This window comes from Lonchura striata, chromosome 6 (genome assembly GCF_050655825.1).
Source record: "Lonchura striata isolate lonStrDom1 chromosome 6, ASM5065582v1, whole genome shotgun sequence".
In the NCBI taxonomy this organism is placed as follows: Eukaryota; Metazoa; Chordata; class Aves; order Passeriformes; family Estrildidae; genus Lonchura; species Lonchura striata.
In genome coordinates, this window is record NC_140708.1 from 4,053,854 (window position 1) to 4,074,832 (window position 20,979).

Sequence of the window (20,979 nt, forward strand, 5' to 3'; positions counted from 1 at the left end):
TGCAGGCAAGACAGCAAAGTGTTCTTTAGTCCATAGCAGTTGATTACAAATGTCAAAACACAAGCAACATCCACTAAGAGATTTTGCTCTGCACAAATGTTTCACAATGTCAGTCCAATCCAAGTTCCACTGATGCTATTTTGCAACCAAATCAACCAAGACTTGAAACCAAGTCTCTTTCACTTATTCACCTTTCAACTTTTTAGTTAAGTGCTATGAAGTGCCTTTTCAGGTTCCTGAAAGGAAGTATAAATTAGGTGCTTCTTAACCATGGAAACACTGCCTCTGTGCTACAACACTGCAGTTCAGAGAGCATCTGTCACTCAGGACAGGACCTACTCTTCTTTTATTCATACAATGGTGCTGCCCACCACATGACAAAATAACCTTGCTTCTCAGTAGTCTCCCAAAAATCTGCTTTTTTGTTGCAAGATGTTCTGCTTTTTGCAGTATGTACCTAATGCATGCAGCTCCACACTCCAGACTGCTGCATGTGGGAACGTAACTGCCAAGGGCCTGCTCATGTCTCAAGAGGAATTACAGGTAGGAAAACCATGACAACAGAAAATGCAAGAGGAGGGGGGGAGTTTTTTGAAGAAACAAGAGATGAAAAGAACTGGGTTTATGCTAAAAAAGATATAATAATTCCTTTTTTTATACAATATCTCTCTCCTAGCTCTGCTTTTTGCTGGTACTGTAACAAGAAGGGAGATAAATTTCACCCTGAAATATCTGACAGCACACCAATAGAGAAAAATGCAGGGCATGCTGGATTCAGATTTAGACACCAGAACTGTAATCAAAAGAAAGGACTGTTCTTGCTTCAGGCTCTGAATTAATTCCCCCTTTCTGTCACTTAAATTACTGATGTTTTTCTTAAACTATGCATACACATGGCTATTAGCTAAAACTAAACTAATAAGGACTGACTCCCAAGGCCACTCCTGCAAGATTCCTGTCAATTTCATATTAAGTAACTCTGGTTGCCAATGGCTCAAACAAAAATATGTATGCTGAGGACATGAAAAAAGAATAAATTACCTAACATTTGAAAAACAAAGCAGCTGACTCTTCCTCTTCAGAGACCTTACCTGACCTCTGTGGAAGTCTGGCAAGATCGACCAGGGTTTTAGGGTCCAGTCTGGAAAGCAGAATAGACAGTGACTTTTCTTACTGGGAAGCATAACGTCCATTCCTGCAGTTCCTTTTCAAACTATATAGTTATAAACACACACACACACATACAGCGTTTTCCTTGGGTAGCCTTTAAAGTGTTGCCACTCCATTAGTGTCAAATTTTATCAAATGACCAAAGTCTTGTGCCTTTTGGTAACAAACTTCTCTGAAGTTGGAAAATTTTATAAATCACATCAAAATTCTGCACAGTGCTAAATTAACATAATGTGATAAGATACAGTATGTCATAACATTTTCATAAACATGTCAGAAAATAAAAGATCCTTCTATCAGGTTACTGTGAATCTAATTCATATTTAATCAGTCCAATCACTAGCCGGTCACTTTGAAAGTTTATTTAATACCATCATCACCATTTGTTTACAGTGTCCCAATTAGAACTTCAGAAACAAGGTTAACAAGACACCAAGACAGAGAATGTATAGGTGTTCAGAAGCTATCCATGAGTGAACTAAAATCCTGTTTTCAGGGCTTGGCATTATTTTATCACTAACAGAATTAATATTTTGGTATTTATTGTGTGTGTGAAAAGTTAAACATATTTATTTTTTAAAAAAGACATCTTTCCTCTGTCTAGAACACAATGTAATACACAGAATCAGCACAATAACAAAATTTACCCAAATGGCAGATCATGATTCCAGGGAACAAATAAAACCATCTGAACTCATTGAACATCCACAATAAGGTCAAGATCTGAAAGATATTACTAGAAACTGTGACTTGAATACACTTTTTGTCCAGTTAAAGACATTTTTGCTAAAATATCATTGGTCATGTCATCTTAGCAATTTTAATCTAAACAAATGCTGGATAGCAGAAAGGCATGAGTATAACCCCTGAAAAGACAGTTGAAAAGCCCCAGTAAATATTTTGCCACTTCTTACAATCAATGCCTTTCAAGAGATCTTCACTACAGAGCACCTTTCTAAACTTTAAATACAGTCTGTCAGACCTCCATTCCACCCGCCCCACCCACATTTTTTAAAGTATTTATGTTTGGTATCAAGAAAGAAAACATTTTTCTATTTGAAACCATGGGAAGCAAGACACTTCAACCTAAAACCAGATACATGCACATTCAAATACATTCACATAGCTTTTGCTTCAAATGAATGTTCTTTAAGCTAAAACCATAAAACCCTCAAATTATTTCCTTGCATCATGGTCCTTTTTCTGAAACCCCAAGTCCTCAGCTATATTGAACAGTGTTGCAATAGTCTACACAGTAGCCAGCTCAGATCCTGTCAGAATTGACAGAGTGTGCAAATTCCAGTGTCAATGCACCCATTATCTAAAACTCCATAAACTAGCAACAGCTTAGAAGGGTGCTGTTTATTATTTAAGACAATAAACAGGATTAAAGAACCTTCAAATACAATAAATTTTACTAAATCAAGTTGAGTTGCAGAGGTATTTTCATGACTCTGCTTATCTGCAGTGTTAGTAATAGTTTTTGCTTAACTAATGTATTTTAAAGGGCGGAATAGAGTTCAAAGAACAGCAATCCCAATAAAACAAGAGAGTTCTCCATTTCAGGTGTAGTCTTTTCCATGTTCCTTAACCAGTATATGGTAACTGCTTCAATGTCTCTCTCCAAGAGTAAATCTCTCTCTAGAGAGTAAATCAAATTAAAGGGAACAAATTGGTCCCAGCTCCGTGAGGTTTAATTTATACAGAACCTTGTTTAGAACCTGCTTACAAATTAAGTATTGTTATTTGGAGATGGAAGCTCTGTTTGGAAGAAAGCAGTTAACAGATTCTTCATTGTCATGTTCTGTTTTTTTTCACTCAGATGAGCAGAGCTTGCAGAAAAACAAATGTTCTTGTTTCATTTCAGAAACAATGAGATTCCCTGATCTTTAGCAGATACATGTAGGGAAATTGCAAGGAGGTAATGAGGACAAAACAACATGAGACTGAGACTTTAAGTGAAACAACCTATTATTTAAAAATTCAGAATTAAATACTGTATCAACTCTTCCTAGGGAATAAAAAAATAGACAATTAGATTTCATCATATTATTTTAAATGACATCTCAGTGAAAAAGTTTTGAATTAAAGTTTTCTAAGCATTAAGTTAAATGTTTCAACCGGAAAGATTTACCACCAAACAACTTCAGCTGAGGGGAAAGGAAGAGTAAAATCTGTGATAAATCATTTTGGCTTTTGACAAACATTCTGTTGACAGAAGAACTTTGCTCTGCCTCTGGTAAGGAGGAAGAATTGGGGGTTAAATTAAAATAATTTGGATCCTCCCATTCCTTGATATGTGACAGTTAACCTCTCACCTTACTCCACACCACTGCAGTATTTTTTTCTCTCTACTGACCTCTGCAATACCAGCTTCGAAATCAGCACATGTGGGTAGTGCAGTAAAACCCTGTTACTTCTTGGCATTGTGGGACTGAGAGATTAGAGGACGTTAAATAACTTTTGTGGGTTTAGTCTCACAAATACTTTTGCCAAAGGCACAATGTGATCAAGTAGGTTAATCTGCACCAATTACTGCATTATTCAAAATCATGCATCTTTTATTTATTAGGAATTTTGGCTGTTGTATTTGAAAAAGAGATACTAGAACTTGAGCAACACCTTTCAGAAACACAGGCAATATACAGGCTTGAAGAGGTGACCAGTGAGCAACTCCTGGGAGGAAGAAGGAAATGTGTGAAAGCAAGAAAATTAAAAATTCTAGAACATATGATCAGGTTTTCATGAGGGCAGACCCCTAAATTTGATGGGAAAAGGACTCAACAAGAGACCAATGGTAATTTTGACAAATGTGGCACTGATTCCTCCTTCCATCTCTCTGGTGGCTCCTTCCCCTCTCACCTAAGGCATAGGATTTCTACCTTTTTCTCCAGGTAAAAAAGTAGTCTTCACCCCAGCCCTCTTGGCTGGCTGAGTTGGTGTATTTTGACCCAATATCAACATGCAGTGGCAAATTTTTTCAGTAACCATCCCACCCATGGACAACAAGATTCCAACACATCTAGTGTTGTTCCTAGCACTGAACAACGGCCCCTATTCATGTCTCTGTGCTTCTTGGGGCAAGGTAGGATGTTCCCTTTTACCTTCCTACTGTCAGGAGAGAACACATGGTCCAGATGGACTTCTCCTGCAAAGCTAGTTCAGGGACAGCTGCACACAAACACAGGTCTCCTGGCTGCTCTCAGAAAGGGCTGAGCAGGAACCACAAGCAGCGTCCTCGGTCGAGCAGCCAGTCAGCCTCTGGCACAAACCAAGCTCCCTGCAGTCTGCCAGCTTAGGCAGCTGTTTGGCACCCTTGCAGTGAAGTTGCTAAGTAAGTGGAGGATGATATAAACCATTCCTATGACATACAGATCCTGCCTGAAATGGGGTTTCAAAGAACAAAGTAGATAGAGAAATCGTCTACTACTGGATAAACATTAACAGTGTAAGAATTGAGTTGTACATAAAGCATGTACCTCTTCCTGATGCATCAGTTAAAAAAATAGGGATTACTGGGTTAGCCCGTTTCTTCTGCCTTTTCAGAGAGATGACTGTGGTAGTATCCTTCTGTTCTGATACAATCTATACCCGTGCAGCCTAACAATCCTCCCCAAAGCCTCCCTTGTCCCCCAAGCATGGCAGATTTGGTACAGCTTGCTGGGCACAAAGCCCACTGATACAGCAGATGATAGTCTAGTAACAGCTAAGTTAACTCTTACTAGCACAAAAACTGCTGGCCTGAGCCCAGCTTAAACCAGGATGGTCTGCAACCCAACCAGCAGCATGAAAAGGTTCTCAAAACTGCTTTGCATTATCAGTTGCTGCAGTCTCTTAAGAAACTGATTTTCAGGATTTACGTTCAGTAAATCCATATGAAATCTGTTGCTTTGCTATGCCTTGTTATGTTTGGCAGTTTTCTACCGCATTCTTACAAACAAGGGGTACTTTGATGACACCTGAGGCATTACTTGAGCAGGGAATTTGGGAAGTTTATAAGGACAATGAGCTGCATGTTTTCCCTGAGATTATTCTACCCAGATTTTCTGCAGGCACACCTAGTAAATATTGTACCATAGTTTGGCCAGAATTGTCCAGTGAAGGCTCGGGCCTTGAAAACTTTTAAAACAAAAATGACTAAAAATGTTTTGAAAAACTCACGAGATTACATTTGCAATTACAGTCAAGAAAAGGGGAAAGAAAAAAAAAAAAAAACAAAAGAAAAAAAAAATTATTCTCTCATGCATTTCTCTCAGTTCTATGTTTTCAAAGCCTTTAAGTCACAAAAGCTAAGGAACTCTTTTCCCGTTAAACCATCATCTCAGTCCACTTCTGTCCAATAATTCCCAGTCTTAAATATCCAACTATGAATTCTCTTCAGAGGTTTCCTTTTACTTTAAAAGCTTTCAAGTAGAGAGATATAAAATAATTCCTATTCTAATCTATTTCCTTTCTGACTCCAAAGTAATATAATTTGTTACCAAACACAGATTTATTTTTTCAAAAAAAACAAAATGAGAAAGTTTTTATGCCAATAAAAAGGACAGTTTACCTAAAACCATGGAAGAACCAAGGGTAAAATGAACCCAGAAAATTCAAAACAATTATTTCCAAAGTTCTTTACTTCCTGAGGTAGAAGATAAGCTTGAAGTTTGTTTTCTTTTATAATGAACTGAATTATCTGTAGTTAATAATTTCTCAGAAATTATGATACTAAATGGTCTTTTTTTGCATCACAAAGCCTTACTCTTAAACTGTGAAGTACACAAGACATTGTTTTCTAAAAAAAAAACCTTGATCCTATGGTAATTTTTTTTTTCACTAAAATCATCTAGATAAGCAGTTGTTCAACAAGCATAAATATTTGGAAGGTCAAGATCCAAAATAAAAAAAAAAAAAAACTATATACAAAGCATATTTTAAAAAATCACTGCAGATGTGAGAAAAATAAAATTACTTCATTTGCTGTTTTATCAAGCATGTTGATCTTTTTACATCGTGTGAAGGAAATTAATCATGGCAGCCTCCACATATGTGACCTCATTTCACATTTGCTTTTGATGCCAGAAATCCAACATTCCCGTTCATAACATGTGATATTCATGTGATGCAGTGGGAGTTTTGAGCAAATAATGACAATGTGGAAACACCCAAAGCACAATGGAGCTGACAGCAATACAGATATTAATTTGGAATGTAGATGCTGTACTCCATCTGAGATGACATTTTTGTTAGTGCTCTCTGAATTGCCTTGTACAAGCAAACACATCCCCAAATGCATGGACAAAAACCCAGCCTCAGAATTACAGCTTTCACATTCACCAGCTAATCTTATAAAGATAAAGATAATTCCCAGCAAATATCTTGTCAAATATTGACTATACATAGTTCTTACTTCAGTGTGGCTAGAGGAGACCATTGCTTGTATTTCTAGATGAGATTTATCTCATGAAGTTGAGAGCTCTTTACCTCCACTGGGACTCTATATACAGTAGAGGTTTTTTAAAAACAACAAAAAAAAATCACTCAACTTGGATGTGAAAACTTATGCAAAAATTTAATGTGAGGAATGGAAACCATTATTTTTCACAGAGGACATAAATGGTTCCTGACCACTACACAAAGGTTGTGTGAGTTAGATTTGTTAACTTTTGAGATTCTGGCTCTGTATGGAAATGGCCTTTCCCATAGAGATTTCACTCACTGTTTTGTTGTTTTTTGGTTTTTTTTAATGTAAAAGTGTCTTAATTCTTTGCTATTTTACCTCAAGCTTTGATAAGCCAGAGCCCGTATCAATCCAGTTGTGATCTGACTTTTATTGTTGCTCTCTACAAGAAAAGAGGATCAACTGGTATTTCTCACCATTGAAGGACAAAATGGCTCTTACATGTTACATGTCAACATGCACAGGCATAGCCATCTGGTAGGAGCCATCATTAAGCAGGTTACTTCTACAGATAACTGCAAAATATCTCTAGAACCTGGTAGCCATGTTCACAAACACCTCTCTGGTTCACAGGACAGGGCTCAGGATGGAAGTGCAGGGAGAATGGAGCTCTCTCCTCACCTGAAAAGACAAATAGAGCAGAATTCAGTCACATAACCAGCATTTCCTGAGCAAGGGGACTAAGTCCAATCATGTACACCAGAGACAAAAAACACTTAGAAGAGTCTCAAATCTGCTGTTATCATGAAGGGAAGGAGGGGGACAGAGCTTCACAGACATACTATAAAGACCACGACCACTATTTAATAAGGTAGGTTTCTTGCTGAAGTTTTTTACTCTGCACTTACTCCTTTGAAAACAAGGAACATTTCACCATGTAAATGTGTGGTTTGCATGTCTTACCCAAACAATCTCTGAGTCTTGGTTTGTCACTCATAAGAGTATTTTTTTTACCTTTTGAATCTTAACTCACTTAGAATTTAGAAAAGCTGCTCTGCTACACAAGCTTAAGAACATTGTGAAGTTCCGTTGAGTTTGTGCTTGAAAGCACTATTGGCTTTAACCTAGTTTTGAATCATTCCAGAGAGCCTCAATTTAACCAACCACCAAAGCATTTTCATGAAGTGGGTCTTACAGCTCTCTAATTGTGTCTTACAGTGTGCCTAAACCAGCACATTTAGTTGCCAGATTCCAAAGCAACCCTGAACTTGATTTTATATCCCAGGATTTCAGTGGAAGAACCCAGAACAGAATTTGGAGAGCTACCACTGTGGGCATACCAATATAACCCAAATCACAGTACTTCACATGACTGCTGCAAAGCACTCATTGATGGCTGCCTATAATCAAGAAGAAACACTAGAATTTCATCATCATTTTATAAAAATCATAAAAGGTTAATGGTTAGACTAAGCAGAGACCAATTATACCACTTTATGAGATTTTTTTATTATAAGTGGTACGAGCAGCAGTATTTCATAAGATGTACAAAGTACAACTCAAAATCCTGAACACTGATTTAATTTGAAAGTGCCTAGATGAAAAATTCAACTGACAAGTGCCATTCATCCCAACCAAATATCTTCCACACCGCTAAACAAATTACAAAATAGTAAGGAAAAATTGAATTTTGAGTGTTTTTCCTTTCCATTCCAGCGAAGCACAACATCTGAATCCCACTTCTGCTCTCTCAATGACTTCTGCCCCATCGATCAGGCACTCCAAATAAGTTTAATTAGTAGAAAGTAATACATTCATTTACATTTTTTGTTCTTAGTTGCCATTCATTTGGTCTTCAATATTCTATACAATATGGAACTACCAAGACACTAAAGCTATTACTTAATATCTATGGCACAGAGAGAGGTACATTTGAAAGAGAGCTTTTCAGAAATTACTTCTTTTTATGGACAAAAAAAATGTTTATAAGAAAATTGAATAGGGAAGGGAAAATATTTCAGAAGGATTTCAGATTAAGCATGGGTTTTACTTTTGACCACATCAAGCCAAGTCCTCAGTGGATACAAATCACTACAACTCCATTTCAATCAACAAAGACCATTCAGGAATTGGCCTTTTCTTCTCTCCAAATACCACCTACAGCCTGCATCCATGTGTTTGACTTTTCCAGACCCCTTATCTTCAAATTCTGCCTGAAAATTCAGGAAGTTCATTTGAATATAAATCAAACTCGGCATATTATTGTGGATTTGCAATTGCACACAGAATTTCATCCTTTTAAAGTTGCATGGTTGGGGGAAAATAAGGCAGTGAGGGGAGGAAAAGACGGGACAAAAAAAAAATCTTTCATAGAAACTCAGAAGTCAAAGAAATTAGCTCAAATTCTTGACATATAGTAACAGTTTTCCAGGCAACCTGCTTTCAAGAAAACCGAATATACTTTCTTCTTTTCTCCGTACTAGAGGCCAAGCCCCCAGAGAGACCCTCCAGCCCCACCCCACACACCTGCAGACAGCATTTGCCCCCATCAAAAGCTGCTGCTAAACCCCTTCTTAGTCTTTTCACCTCAAACAAAGCCCTGCAGGTGTGGTGGTAGAGGCTGAATCGTCCTGCTGTGAGGCCAAGCCTGCCTGGAACACACCACTTCCTCTCCCTGTGCTAAACAAGGTGCAAAATGGGCAGAAACTGACTTTCACAAACAAAAGCAACTCTAGAAAAGCCTGAAAACACTGAAGACCAGGGTCTACGTTGAATCTTCCCACATGTGGGAGGAAAAGGACAGGTGCCTAGCAGGGGGTGATAACTCCAGGTGCCTGTTAAACTTTACGAAATCAGACCCATGAGGCTACTCCCTCATTTTTTAGGATTTCATCTCCAGTTCACACTTCAAGAAAGTGTATGGAGCAGCCAACAGGGGCAAGTTGAATTCAGGGGAGCTTCTCCTCCAGGCACACCACAGTGTAACTGGTATTGAAAGTATCACAGACTCCAAAAGTAGAGAACATAACCATCACATTTACTACACCAAAGTGCAGATGAATGCACAATTGGCTGTTTCTTTACTCCAGCCCTCTTGGCTGGCTGAGTCGGGATATTTTGACCCAATATCAACATGCAATGGCAAATTTTTTCAGTAACCATCCTACCCATGGACAACAAGATTCCAAGTCATTATCTCCTGTGTATCTGGTAATTCAAATGAATCTATTCCACAGTAAGGTACTGTGAAGTAAAGCACACCTTTATTGGCCTGGCCTGGAGCACACAGAGGTTAACACATCCATGTGTGTGTCCACCATGGTAATTTTTTAATTATTTTTTTATACATGTGGAAGTTTGTCATGATACATTTACAAGTTCATTATTATATGTTTACATGTTTTTGTCATCCAATCTTGTTTTGGTCTTTTATCTAAAATCACAGTCCTAAGGGATCTTACATGACTTGTGCTTTCTTTATCTTAGGGTTACAAACACTCAATACAGTTATCATATCTATTTTGCTAATACACCGCACTTTTTTACTATATTAGTTTGCTTAATTTATTATTGTTTATTGATTATATTCCTATTCGGGGGAGCTGGCCAGACAGAACGCAAATGCAATCAATATGATTAATGCAACATTCTTCATTTATTTGAGAGAAGATGGCAGTTTTTATACATTTCTACATAGTTTACAACTTATAAAGGCACTCTGATTGGCAAGCTAACATTGTTTATCTTTGTCTTAAGGTGGCCTAAACCTTACACTATAAACCTATACTACTTCACACCCAGACAGCCCAGTGCTCCCCATCACACCTTAATACAATTTCTGATTGCGCCACAAACTCTTAATTTCTAACTGCATCAGAGGCTGGAAGGCCTCGCAAGGCCCAAATCTGAGGCCTTGACTGGAGTAGCTCAAATCTCATTCAAACATAAATCATGACCTCTGTCTCTCAGAAATTCTGTAACAATTCCCTCTTTTTTCTTTTTTGAGCTACCCAGGCTAACTTGAAGGTGCAGTGTGTTATCTTCTGCATATGCTATAATAAACACAGTATAGAGACTAAACTAGTTATAGTAATAAGAAAAAATACAATAGCAACATGAACTAAATCTTTGACTCAACTAGCAAAACCGAAAGAATTGAGCCAATTAGCAAACAGAGGGTCTACAATAACAAGCTCCTTCATGTTGTCTTTCAATTGTGATTACTGTTTGTGAATTGATTGAAAGTGGTCAGCCAAATTCCTGCAACACGTGACTTCAAATTTTTCACACCCATGTCCTTAAGCTAGAAGGAAGTCAATGGCAGCTCTGTTTTGAAGAACTGCATGACAGGTATCATCTACTGTTACATTGAGCTCATGGGCACTCTATTTCCCCTTCCCCGGGACCCTGTGACTCTGATCAAGATAACCCTGGACCCTCCTTCCTGTCCTGACAGGGTTGGTGGAGAGCCAAGGAACCCTCCCTGTCCAAAGCCTGGATAAACCCCTGACATTTCCTGTTCGTCCTCTTTTGCCCTGCTCTCCCCATGGACATCACAGAATAAAGAGAGCTGCACCAACATATATTGGGGTAAGAGCCTCTTTTGGGAATCTTTGCCATCTCCTGATATTCCTCCCCTCAAAGCCTCAGATCTCTGGGCTAGCCTGATAATTCAGAGGGCTGAGAGGGGGGGAAACATCAATCTACATCTGTAGCAAGCTCACTTAACATTTTAGATGGAATATTAATTTACTTTTCTGTCCAGCAGGCCAGGATTTTAAATTGTGTGAGAGCTTGCACTGAAGCAACTCATGGGGTGAAAAATGAGGTTAGTATTACAGAAGTGCACCCCACTTCATATTTCTCATGTTCTTGATTGCCTTATTTAACATGAAAGGAGCAAACTTAATTCTAAATACAAACTACATTTATGATAAACAATGTTATGCTTATAATTATCTAATTGATTGTCCCTCTTTTTCTTTTGCCATTGAAAAACAATGGCAAAATGAACAGAAAAATCACAGGCATTACTAAAACCCATTAAAACTTAGTAAAATATTCTAGAACATCATTAAAAACACACTTATGAAAAAAACCCCCAAAGTCCACGATCTTCTATGGGTGAAACACAAATCTTTGCACAATCCACTTTTGCTGTGCATCCTCTGATCCACTTGTGGAGAGATCAGTGCTCTCTTACAATTAATAAGTTCCACATTCTTCATTGAAATCCATCCAGATTCTGCACCTGTTAAAACACAAACAAACCAAACACCCCCACAGGGACTGGAGGGTCCTCTCTCAATTCTGTTCCCTAAAATTTGCATGAAGAAATGGAAATATCAATATCTTTGTTATAAAAACATGAAAAACATCAAGAACAAAACAATGCATATAGTAAAGAAACTAACAACAAATAAAAATCAATCAGATAATACACAATTAATATTACATATAAAATCACAGTTACCAAGTGCTACAATATCAAATTGTCATCCCAGAGTCTGCAGCAGCTGGTAAACCTTAAAACAACAGAGATCTGGATAAAACATGTCCAGATCGTGTCCTTCCAAAACTCCCTTTGAGGCTCAGCTGCCTTATATGGTCAAATTGTCAAGCCAAATGGACTTGAATACTTTTTGATGCAGAAAACACCTGGGTCAGTCAGACCATCCATGCAGAGCCAGAGCTTGGCCCGAGCTTGAACTCTAATTGGAGGATATGTTTTAACACATTATAAAACAAAAGTCTTAGAAATAACAGTTATAAGTAAAAACCCTATGACTAAAAATTTATCAAACCATCAAATAATTGAACCTGTCCAAAATTTCTTTCAAGACAAAAATTCTCTAAATACAACAAACCATTTCTTCAGAGATCTGAAAATTTGAAGTCTGAAATCTTGAACCAAAATTTGGACAATGCATTTTTAAAAGAAGATGAATTGCAGCTGCATAAAAGATGGGACAAAGAAATCATATGAGTGGTTAAAAAATCAAAACACAGGATCCTGAAGAAAAAAAAACTACATCTTATAATCAATCACCTAAAGAGACAATAACACATACGAAAACTGACTGTAAATACTATAACAACACCTCAATAACTTAATACCTTAATAATAATTCATATCACAAAAATCAAACAACTCACCTTATATGATCAGCTTATCAACAAGAAATGTTTTAAATAGTTTAAGACAATCCTTTTAAAGCACTCATATAGCATTAGTAACAATCACTACTTACCATTACCTACAAAAAGTTAACAATAATCACTATTTATTTTACTGTCTATGAAACTTAAAAATCATCATTATTTGTATTATTATCTATAAAAACCCAAAACCAAAAATCACAAACTCAATACCAACATTCCATCTGACTGACTTTTCCCAAATCTTTGTTTTCAGATACATTTTTGGTAGTTAAATCACTGCTAATATTTCTATCTTTATACAGTGATTTCCATCTATATCGTATTTGAAATACCATTGATTTGCATAGTGTTCATCCTCCTTGGTATCTTGGAAAACACTCGGTCCTGCTGTACTTTTTCATTACGTCTTCTGACTCTTGTAAGAAATTGGGAAGATGCTGTTGAAATTTTTGCTGTAGTGTTGCGATCCCGCCACCGGCGGCGCTGCTGCTCTCGGCGTTGTCGCTGCCATGGCAACCAGGCTGTGCCGCGTCTCGCCGCCATTGCTGGGTGCTGGGGGCCACCCCCGCGCAGGCGCACTGCCACTATGGCTGTTTGCGGGGAGATGAGGGGCGGCGCCGGCTCTCTGCCGTCCTTGTTGTGTCACCTTGTGGATGGGAGAAGAGACACCCCCGCCACGGCCGCGCCCCGCCTGCTCCGGCTCCAGCGCGGCCGAGCCCCAGGAACGCCCCTCTCCCCCCTTGCGCTGCTGCTCGGCAGCAAGGAGCCTTCCGTCTCTCGGCTGATGTCCGCTCCGCCCCGGGCTCGCCTCCGGCTCGGTGCTGGCCGGCCCCGCTCCGCCCGGGCGGCTGGCCGGTGCCCGCCGCAGCCCGCTGCCTTAGTTCTGCCAACCCGTTCCGCTAGGGACTTTCTGTAGCTTTTCTTTGTCTTTTGCCCACAGAGTCAATTGCTCTAAAGTTGAACTGTTCTTCTCTTCTTCCCTCTCTCGGAGAGGCTATATGAAAGGAGCCGCGGTGCTTTTCCTCGGACGCTCTCTATACGTCCCCTTTCTTTCCCTCGGCGGCTTACCTCCACCCCCGCGGGGCGCTCTGTTCGCTTTTATTCGGCGAGGCAGCGCTCCCGCTCCTGCTCCCGGCCCCGGCCACACCCGCCGTTCGTGTTCCTCGTGAACGCTGAATCTTCACTGCTCCAGATCCCGTCGTGAACGGCCCGATTTGGATCTGAAGTCTTCCGTTCTGTTCACCTGATCCTCGTTCACAAAAAGCGAATTTAGGACCCCAGCCCCGTTGATATAAAGCGATGTGGACCATATTTTCGTCGTGCGACTCAAATTCGGCTCCCCGTTACCCTAAAAGTAATTTGGGAGCTTTTTGGAGCATCCTGGGTCCCTGGTTCGGACGCCACAAAAAGCCAGGGACTCATTAAATCAGGGGAGCTGGCCGGACAGAACGCACATCCAACCAACATGATTAATGCAACGTTCTTCGTTTATTTGAGAGAAGATGGCAGTTTTTATACACTTCTACATAGTTTACAACTTACAAAGGCACTCTGATTGGCAAGCTAACATTGTTTATCTTTGTCTTAAGGTGGCCTAAACCTCACACTATAAACCTATACTTCACACCCAGACAGCACAATGCTCCGCATCACACCTCAATACAATTTCTGACTGGGCCACAAACTCTTAATTTCTAACTGTGTCACAGACTGGAAGGCCTCGCAAGGCCCAAATCTGAGGCCTTGACTGGAGTAGCTCAAATCTCATTCCAAACATAAATCGTGACCTCTGTCTCTCAGAAATTCTGTAACAACCCTGCTCTGGAGAACCAGACCACATGGCAGCCACGCCACCAATCCCTCCCTGCACCACCAAGCTAGGCGAGAATCCCACAGCCATGGCACCGTGCCATGTGGTCACTGGGACTGTCCCCCCACCTTCCTGGCCGGGTCTTCCCATACCTCTCATCACCATGGAAATGCCAAGACCACCTCCTCCTAAGGCTGCCCAGCCCAGCCCCACAGATACAACCCCAACTCTGTGGAGCTTAGCCACGCCTGCATCAGGAGACGTACTTACACCCCTGATCCAGCTTCCACTTCCAAGCCAACCTCTGCGAGACACAGCTGCACCTCTAGTAGGCATGGCCCCATCCCCAACCCTGCCTGCATGGGTGGCTCTGGGAACTACACCACCAGGAGGTCTTACAGACGTCAAATCCAGAAGCAGAGCGTGGAAAAAGCCCCTGCGGGGGTCTGCCCAGCAAAAGGCAGCAGGCAGAGGTGTGCAGGGGTGTGGTGCCATGAGAGTAGTAGCAATCAAGGCATCCTGAAAAAATGGCACTAGCTGCAGGGCACAGCTGTCTCACAGCAGCTAAGAGTGGGCCACTTCTCACCAAGGCCTGCAGGAAGCCAGCAGCTCCCTATGTATGGGCAGTGAAAAAAACAAACTAAAAAAATCTAACAACTCCAACCAAAACAATACCAACAAAAACAGCATAAAGTTTCTACCCCTGAAACCTCAAGAAATCTTCGCAACCACCCTGCCTTTTAATGCTTCAATTATACAAAAATCTCATATTCCACAAACTCTAATAAACTAATAACATGTGCTAAGAATAAAAATACAGAAAGGATGTCACACAAGGGTTACAAAATTGCACAACTAGTTACCAAATATGTCCTAGAAATAATAGTAAAATATTTATTCTTGTTGTTTACATTTGCTAAAACCAAAACTAATAAGTCTCTGATAGCTGATTCTGTTACAGTTACTAAGAAAGTATTCGGTTTCTGTTTCTAGTATGAACTACTGTGTAATAAAAATACCCTAGAATGTATGTTACTAAGCTTTCTCGTAATACTGCTATCATTATTACTTACAGTACTACTAGATCGACCTAGACAACTCAACGAATTTACATATTTTGACATTCTAGATCTGCTAAAGCATACATAAAGACATGAATTTAGCAATGCCATAAGCGAATTTCAGTTACAAAGTCTCTTAGCTGAGATTTTACCACCTGTCATCATTTTATAAACCTAAAAGTCACCTATTAATATCAATAACAAATTTTTAATTTCTAACAAAGAGAAGAAATGCATATTGCTTACACTGTTAACATAACTAAAAAATTTAAGTACTTATACTTTTTTAATTATTTGTAAGTTTTCATGTTAATTTTTTTTCACTAAATATTAATAAAAGCTTGTTTTTAAAATATAAATACAGAAAAACTCTCCCAGCCAATTTCATGGCCCTGATGAAGCCACGAACCTGGTTGGTAAATAAAAATATTTTAATATGCAAACTTTGCAAAAGCCAAGTCATTTTTCCTTTGAAATAAATGAGAAAGCCTCATCCAGAAGAGGTTCTTTCAGGTTCTCAAAGTGAAAAAGAAACCCCTCAAGAACCCCCTAGGTAATAGTACCTTATTAATGCTCTTTTGTTCCTATTTTTGGTTATTAATACAAAGAAAAGGGGGGAAAAGGTTGGGGTGAATATACAACTGCCCCCCCCCCCTTAAGGTAATATAATGTTCTCATGTCTTTCAATCAATCATATAGCAGTACAATAATCCTATAATATTCAGATGCCTAAACCTAAGGTGCATTTCAATGGAACACGTTGGAATAATTCATGACCTTCCTCATAGAACTCTAGGACTCTTGAAGTGACAGTTCATATAAGGGCTTCATTTGTTTACAGATTATTTTTCCTGTTTGCAACCTGTTTTTCTGTTTACAGATTGTTTTTTCTAGTAGAGTTTTTCTTTAACAGTTTTAAAAGTTAAGCATTCCTTGCTTTTTAGAAATAAACTGTAACTTGAAACCTCTAAGCATTACACCTGTGACGTTAGCCAAAATTCTTGCCTAACAGATCCTAGACGTGAATGCTGTAGCTCCAGTGATGCAAATTAAACCCATGCTGTGTCCTGTCACCCTGTTTGCAAATGACCTTTGCATATGGATGACAGAGACGAGGTTGCAAATTTTATGAAGACAGGAGAGTGAGATGTTGCCACATATCACAGTACAAGCTAGTTTGTACTAGGCAAATTAACCAGCTCCTGGGCTGACTGACAGGGGCTTTGCCCAGTCATATCTTTCCTAAGCTACATTCATCTCACTGGTCCAGGATCTGAAGTGGGGGGACATAAAGATCAGACCAATGAAATATCTAAACTGAGTTTTTCAAATGCTCTTTATAAAGAAGAGCTTGAGAATAAACACTCTCTGCTGCCACATGAATACTGGAGTGAGTGGTCTCTGTCTCCAACCCACTCCACTGCTCACTCACAATTTGTATTTCAGAAAATGAAGTAGGAAATCTGCCAGGGAACTGAGTACTAGGACAATGGAATTGTTAGGGGAGAAAATGGTCTCATGTAGCCAGAAATAAAAAAAATTCTAGGTTATCATTCAAAGCATGATAGTATTTGGAGTTTCCTAGGGGGTTAATTTATCAGCACACCACCTGAGACTCTTGTTTTTTAAAAACTACTTAACAAGTTACTCTTAAACACATTAATGTGTTCAGTCTACAGAACACTCTGACAATGAAACCAAACATTTAAACATACACACTGATTTCAAAGACCAAGAAATCAGACTTCCAGAATGAAACCTCTGCCAGTAGCTTTGCTCCTCTAGAAGGTAGCTCAGCCTCCGACATTTATAATTGCAATTTTTATGATTCTTATTTGTAAACTAGACAGACAAGCAACCTGGGACCAATACCAATATCATTAACATGAGATAACACCACTACAAATGCCCACAAATAATGATATAGGCACATTCTCAAAGGCCCTGATCCTCAGGTGCTTTCTCCCCTAGATTAGCAACTTTATCTCAAGCACAACTGTATCTCACAGCTTTGTTCTTTAGTAAGGGGACCCCCTTCAACTGCTTGAACTGCAGGCAGCTGGTGACACTCCTTGCGATCAACAGCATTCACCAAGCACTTGAGACAACCTCAACATTCCCTCCAGCCACTTAATCCCACATGCCATGCATCTGCGCTACTCAAAACCACTCCAGAACCCACTGCAGCCCTCAGTGATATGCACTACCCCTCTTCCAGAGCCACTAGCACCACAGCAGGTCAGGATGAGGCAGGAGGGGCTGCTGACCATTGGTTTTGCAGCTATCCCTGCAGGAGGGTGCAGAGCATTTGACATCCTGCAGATGCTTTCCTTTAGTTGCTCTTCTGTGCCAAGGCTTCACCACAAGGAACTGGCAGCAAATGGGCTTGGTTTAGCTTTGCAGGAATGGTTAGATACAATCTGAAAATCTCAGAATATGCACTGACTTCCCTTTTACACCAGGGCGGGCAGTTGAGCATGTGCCCACATGGTCCTAGAAGTAGGTAAGACACTCCACACCAGATTTGATCCAGCTGGTTTATGATCCTGTGTAGAGGGAACCATCCTTTTCTGCCATAAACATCAACAAATATCACCTGTATTTTTAAGTAATAAAAACTGAGGAAGCTGGCAAGTTTATAGCCAGGAATTTCTAAAGAATCCCAGGTAACTAAATCTCCATTTCCCACTCATTTTCAGTCAGATTTAGACAATTAACTCCCTTAGGTCTGTTTGAAAGTCCCAGTCTAAAACTAATACAACAATGAATAGCAGCATAAACTGTTCAAGTAAGTTGAACTCAGTTCAGCCTTAACTATTATATATCTGAAATTCACTGTAACAAAAATGTAGTTTAATCAAAGTGAGAGCATGCTTTTAGCATTGGTATTATTCCCAGTTTCCAAAATAAAGTACTGTCACTGTGGCTTAAAGCAAGTATGTAGCGATAACAAATTACACTCTGAAAAATTTTCCAGTCGCTTGGAATGCCAGTCAGACTCATAACTAAGTGAAAAAATACTCTTAAACTGTATTTTATGTCTTGTGAAATGTTCTGCTTTGTACTTGGTCTTCTTTTATAAGCATTATTCTAAAGCATAGAGTCAAGGTACAGTGATGTTCTGAGGATATGCTGTAGTGCACAGTGATTACATCTACTTTCTTCTGCTGCAATAGTTAAAAAATAAATAAAGTCTATAATCCCTACCCTATATCACATTCTTCAGTACCAATTTACTTCCATCATGCACAAGGTCAGAATTTAAGATTCCTAAGGGAGAAACGTGAACAAAAAGTTCTAAAAATATCTAAATTAATATTTTCTTGCGTTGTTGCTCCCTTGACAAAATGCCTCAGAAAAAAAATTAATTCAATTATTTTCTTAATGGTGATATCAACAATACTCAGCATAACAGTCAAAACATAGTTCTTCTAATCTTTAGGCTTGCACTCACTACATAATGGCTAAATCTCTCTCTTAATCTCTTTTCTTGTTCTTAAAGTTAGCACCCTCAATGTGGATTCTAGCAGAAGAGACAAACAGGCAATTTTGTTAGTGACTTATGAAGCAAAATATATTGTAATTTTCTACAACAGCAATGTATTTGGTTTTGGAATGCTGGCTACTGTGAAAAAATTGGTTTTCAGTGAATTCTAAATTACTTCTGTTTGGACAAACTTTCTACATGAAATCCCACATTACATGAAAGAAAATATTTCTGGGTTTCCATTTCAAATAGCTCTGAGACATACTATAAGTTCCACAGCAGTCAGGTTTTCCATTACATGAACAAATCTTAATAAGAATATATTATTCACACAATATAGTCCATACAGTTATGGTGGCATAGACAGCAGTTATAAGTACTTTGTCAAGTGTTTCAAATAGCCTGTTATGGTAGTCTGTTGTTTTGCAGTTTGTTCTTCTGTAGTAGGTTTTAAATATTCTGTGTTATAAGTTTGTAATGGTTCATTCCATGTACCCCATTTGTCTTCCCTAATGTTCAGTCCTGAGTTGTTTACTCCTGGATTCTCCCACCAAGTGTCTGTCAATACACCTGTCAATCTCCTTGTATCTCCTTTGTTCCCTTCTGGAATGTTCCCTGTCCTTCATCCCCTCCTCGAAGCAAGATTGGGATGCAGGGTTTGCTCTTTCCCCTTGCTGGCTTCTATGGGATAGCCCTCACCCTGCACTCCTCCCCTAATGCCTTCCTATTGGTAAAAGTTTGTGTCCTGCCCTTATTCCTGCCTTTCCTTAATAGCAGCTTTCTGCCCCCAATTATCGTCATTTGTCCCTGAATCCTCTGGGGAATAAAACTTCCCTGGGATGCCAACAAGTGCCCCCTCCATTCCTGTGCCTTGGTTCCTGGTTCTGTGCTGCTGCTGTGTCGCCCACGCCGCAGCCGTCGCTGCAGGAGCTGCGAGCCCCTGTGTGCAGCGCCAGCCAGGGGAGCTCAGTGCAGATCTGGGGCAGCGCCTCCGTGCCTGCACACCGGGCTGGGGAACGAGCTGCCTGGAGAACATCTCCTGTGACCGCAGCCTGCAGATGCAGCCTATGAAGTAGAAAAGAGAAGGCTGTTAGATAATATTTATTCCTTATATTGACCTAATAAGGTGAAAGGTTTTAGTGTTGCAAGTGCTATTCTAAAAAGTCTAAAAATCTTAAGATGAGATGCTCGAGATGAAAATTATAAAGCCTTTTGAATTCCACAAAAGGAAAAAGAGCATGCTATAATAAAATAAATAGTTTGCAGAGCCACAAGAGAGAACTTCACGGACTAGATTTTCTCTTTGGCTGAATATACCAAGTTCCACTGAGGTCAATGTGACTATGCTAATATAAACAAGTTGATGACACTTGGATGCTATAAGAAAAATGTTGTAAGAAATTGTATTTAGTGTGATCTGGACGTTTTCTCTCTTTTTCTACTTTCAGTCAAGTGTAAGATAAGAAATACATGATTATATGGGCCTTGACATTAGAATAAATATGACAATCAATATTATGTTAAAAGGAAAAAAATATTTCTAGAAAATAGTGGGAGGTGCTGTTCATCAATCATTTCTGCAAGGCTCAGTCTGTATGCCTTAAAAGGTGAAAATAATTTCAAGCTACTTGGCTAGGAAATGAACATTTTCACAAAGCAATTCAACTAGAGAACAGGGGCTACATTCACAAAATGTCTTGGGTGTTAAAAATGGAAGATTTCAAAGCTGCACTTCAAAGCATCAGGTTTCTCATGGAAATGGTGAGTTAAAAAATCCTTTGTGTAAGGTGAATAAGCCAGTAAAATTCCAGTCTGCAACAAAGTTGCACTTTTTCCATGCATAGACCCCAAATCCTCAGAAGTACACATTTATTTTTTGGAACAGCCTATTTAGAGAAAGCTA

General features: G+C 39.3%; 1 long non-coding RNA gene across 1 annotated transcript in view; it reads right to left on the reverse strand.

The window, feature by feature from the left end:
- Positions 1 to 1,517: 1,517 nt before the first annotated feature.
- Positions 1,518 to 20,979, reverse strand: part of LOC146766998 (uncharacterized) — a 43,763-nt gene continuing 24,301 nt past the window's right edge. The window contains exon 2 of the long non-coding RNA XR_014956391.1: positions 1,518 to 20,141. This is a non-coding gene — a long non-coding RNA (uncharacterized LOC146766998). The remainder of the gene's footprint in view (positions 20,142 to 20,979) is intronic.